Source organism: Corvus moneduloides, chromosome 3, assembly GCF_009650955.1.
Source record: "Corvus moneduloides isolate bCorMon1 chromosome 3, bCorMon1.pri, whole genome shotgun sequence".
Classification (NCBI taxonomy): domain Eukaryota; kingdom Metazoa; phylum Chordata; class Aves; order Passeriformes; family Corvidae; genus Corvus; species Corvus moneduloides.
Window position 1 is genome coordinate 86,667,730 of NC_045478.1, and position 4,339 is coordinate 86,672,068.

A 4,339-nucleotide genomic window follows, 5' to 3' on the forward strand; every position below is an offset into this window, starting at 1 on the left:
TTTAAACTGTCCCAGAGGAGAGGAGAGTTACACCTGGGTTTCCAGCAGTCTGAAGTACTTAGATATGTCATAAAAGCAGAACATAAAGGTCTCTAAAATCTAGGCTTTCCAGTCTTGTAAAGGCAGCATTACATTTTGGATTAAGCATGCTTGATTTGGCCCAAAATAAAAATGCCTCATGTCCCTTTATATCAGGCTAGAAGTTTTACTTTTTGTCTTTGCTTAATTGTAAATTGCGGATCAAATTCTCATCCTACACATGAAAGCAAAAATGCATATCCAAGAACAGAATTTTTCCATTTAATAACAAAGTAATGTGCACTTCTGGTAGAGCACTTTCTAGATTCTGACTTGGAAACATACATTAACAATTTGCACCAAAATTTAAAAGAAGAAAAATTGACTCTTCTCCATTTTGTACAAATGAGACCTGAGCACTGAATCCAGTCAGAATATACAAGTTTAGAAGAACACTGACTTGTAAGCAAAATGTTTATTTTATGTCAGTCATTCCTGATTTGGATTCAGTATGAATTCTTGTTATGATACAAGAATAATTATGTATCTGTTTTTAATGCAATTCATGCTGCAGAGAAGCAATGTAAATAGACCAAGGATTCTGTTTTAATAAAGAACAAATTTTTATTTAGAATTTCTGCTTCCTATTGAAAAAGCCCAGAAGAAAAGGCACTACACTATATGTCTCAAAACACTGATAGCCAGATAGCCAGAGTCAATCAAAAATTGTGGCAAGAACATACTGTGAGAAAGAACAGGATGTGGCTGTAAAAGGAATCATACAGAGGTAGAGCAACATTTTATGGGACAAATATTTTTGTTCTGGCTCCTGGAGGTAAGCACAACACAGCACAACAAAAGCACATGAATGAGGTTGAGAAGTGGGCATGGACTTTTTACCAAGGGCTGATTCAGTAGGGTGGGAGCAATATGAGCAAAGACCCTGAAGCCCTCCAACACTTTTCCTGAAAGGTCTAGAAGAATGAACTACACATGATAAATAATTTGTATAGAAAACATGAAACAGCTCCAGCAGGAGGAAACATCTATAAAAAGGCACCCTCATGAAGCCTGGGCAGTGCCTCAAGAACCCTAAAACCAACAGCAGGATCAACACTGGAGCTGGAACTGGTGATCTCTTTCTTTCATTCTTCCTTTCTTTGTCTCTACCTCTCTTTAATCTCTCTCTCTCTTTTCTTTACTCCTTAAACAAAATCCACCCAAGTGTGTCTATACTAAAAAATGAGGAACTAACATATCAATTTCCATGTCATGCTAACTTTCTTCAGGTGCCAAGAGTAGTTCAGTCTGTTCTGCATCAGAGTTCCTTTAACAATTCAAGAAGGTTTTGATGCCAGGGGCCACCAAATGAAATTGCTGGTCTTCACCCTGTAACACCAAGGTTAGACAACATAATTTTTATCTTTTTTATACCTTCTGGCTTTCTAAAATCAAATGCCTGACTTTAAAATTAGATAAATGTAGCTTTTCCCCTCATCTAATCAACTGCACATGAAAATAGACATTTTAGGAAAGTAAAATTATTAAAGCCTGTAATAAGCCCTGCTAGTTAGGAAAGCCATGCAACAGCTTTCATTTCTATATCACATCTGAATTTGCTAAGATTTTACTGTTCAAAAGCTCCCTCTGCTCTTTTTCCATTGTTATTTCATGTTATCAAAGTATTCATCATCAAAATTCATCTTAACTCATCAAATCAAATTTGATTTATTAATCTAAAATTTCCAGGACTGATCATCCCTCTCTGACAGAATCTGATAAAGACATTTATACATGCATTTAAACAAAGAGATGGCGTGTACGTTTTAGACGTGATAAGGAGGCATGATTAGTGCTAACCCAGCTTTGTCCACAGGTGAAGACAGCAGCTTCCCTGGGGCTCTCAGACATAACCACTGCCAGCCACAGGAATAACTCTGTATGGAAATGTCCCTCAGGGTGAATGACAGAGAGCAGACCTGCAGATCACATTAATTTGGAGCTACTCTGCTTTATGGAAACCTATTTCAGGAGGAAGTAGTTACAGCCAGGCTGTGTCAGAGTGAGAGGATCATCTAATTCAAACCACACAGTCCACTAAGGAGACTCATTTCATGTCTTTATGCAAAATGCTACAGAAAGCCAAGGTATTCTGCATTTCACAGGCTCAGAGAAGAAAAAACTCAGATGTATCTGTCTAAAAAAGATGTAAAATGTTACTTTTATTAGCATACATTCTGACTGAGAAAGCAGCCATATCCCGGAGAGCACATTTGCTCTAGCCTAAATGTATCCTAAGGTCAGTGAGGCTGATGGTGCCTGAGAACTCAAAAGTAAACAACATTGCTTACAAATTTTTCTTTAAAAAGTCTGGATGGTAGAAATCTAGTACAAATGCAGTAGCAGAAGCACACCTGGACCAGATGGAACATCAAATATTCACTCAAAGGTTGCTGCGGACATCCGTTTTGGAACAAAAAATTCAAAGTATCTGGGAAATTACTGTATGTGACAGATGTTCGGTTGCCATAGAAAATCAAATCCTCTTTACTAAGGTGGTTAAATATGTCTGTGGGTGGCTGGTTTTATTGAAAATGTCTGCCTTAAAATCAATGAAGCTTATTTTGCTGTATTTTTTGTTTGGTGTAACCAGATTATTCATGTTTTTTTATGTAAAATAGTCTTACAATTTTCCTGGCAGGACATGGATTCCTGAAAACAACTTGTAGAAGTCCTATCAAAATACTGAGAAAAAAGTTGTCAATATTGACCAAAGACCCAAGTTTAGAAACTACTTGTAAAGACTCCGATAGCATTCTCCTTCAACATATAGTAATATCATACCTTTTCATGTCTTGATTGCAACTATATCAGGACCCTGATGCTCCCAGAAGGCATACAGGTGTTCAAAAAAATACTGCAAAAAACCCCACCTGGAGTGTTGAATCAAGCATACGAGACATAATTTACTGGAATTACCAACTGCATAACATTGGAAGTGTGATTGGTCTTTGTGCTGCGTTGTTCTAATCCTTACACAAAATTTCTCAATGCCAAAGACTCATGTTTCGACAGAGGTGTTACCATAGTGTGCTAACTGCAACTACGTGCAAAGCAAAGGTTCTGCTGTATATAAAGGTTCTGCTGTTCATAAAGAAATGTTCATTTTATTTGGCTTTTGTGAAGGACATAAGATTTGTACAGCACTGATAACTAATTCTAACATTGTTCAGACTGTGTGCCTGTGATGCTGGGATGTCTTGGCTTGAGACAAATTCAGAGGAAATGTCCAAAATGAACATCCCTCTGTTAAAAGGCAGGGTTCAGCAGCACCTCCCCCACCAGGTTCAGAAAGAAATTCTTAGGAGGAAAGTGCTAAAAACTATTTACTTAGCAAGCAAAAGTGCACAGAGACACAGGAAAAAGAAAAATGTCAAATAATAAAACCTCTCACTGTGGGGAGAACCTGGGTAGAGTTCAGAGTTCTTTGTAGGTGATGGCTCTGCTCTCTCTGGAGCCAGGGTGCAGCTTGGGTCCTCCCAGGCTGGGATATAAGGCCTCCCGGTGAAGTTCTGGTATTGCTGAACAGTCCAGAAAAGAAGAAGTAGTCAAAGTCCCAGGAAACTCCTTGCTCCAGCTATGAACAAGAAGCTAGCTAAAAAGCAAAGAGTTATAACTCTCCGTGTCTCTCCTGAGAAAAGGAGCCGAGAGCTGGCTGAAAGCAGGAAGGTGCATCCTCTGCTCTGCTGCAGGAATGCAGGGGAGTGTATGTCCTTGAGCACAAAACTGCTCTGAAAATTTGCCTGGCTTCTCTCCCCCCTCTCCTGAGAAACAGCTTAAAGACAGAGGAAAGCACAGAATTCATGTCTGGCATAGGGTGGATGACAGGGAATACAGTATCATACGGTCACCCCAGGACTTGGGATCAGAGCAATCCTTATCCCAAATTTGAATCACAAGGTTGCCATAAAATCTATAGATTTGGGACGTAAGGTATTGGCAAACTGAGGGGTAACAGAGCATGCAATTTGTGAACAAATGTTCTTAGACTGTAAAATGTGAAAATTTATTGATATCTCTGGAGCCTGGAGAATAACTCATTCTTTAGTAACTAAATTAACTAAACTAAAACCAGCTTGTTCTCCACGGCAGAGATCACAGCACACAGAGTCCAGGGACAGATGAGAAGCCAGAGGGCACATAGCACTTCCAACCAGAAGAATCTCCCTGGAAATGCTCCTGACTGGTGCAAGATGCCCCCACATGTTTTAGGAAGAGTGATACACATCCCTTTTATATATATTTTTGAGAACATTATAGG

General features: G+C 39.0%; 1 long non-coding RNA gene across 1 annotated transcript; it reads right to left on the reverse strand.

Moving 5' to 3' along the window:
- Positions 1–617: 617 nt before the first annotated feature.
- LOC116441067 lies at positions 618–3,765 on the reverse strand. The gene is made up of 2 exons (XR_004238869.1): positions 3,466–3,765; positions 618–1,407 (listed from the first exon to the last, which is right to left on the reverse strand). It is a non-coding gene; the product is annotated as an uncharacterized LOC116441067 (long non-coding RNA).
- Between the last annotated feature and the right edge of the window lie 574 nt (positions 3,766–4,339).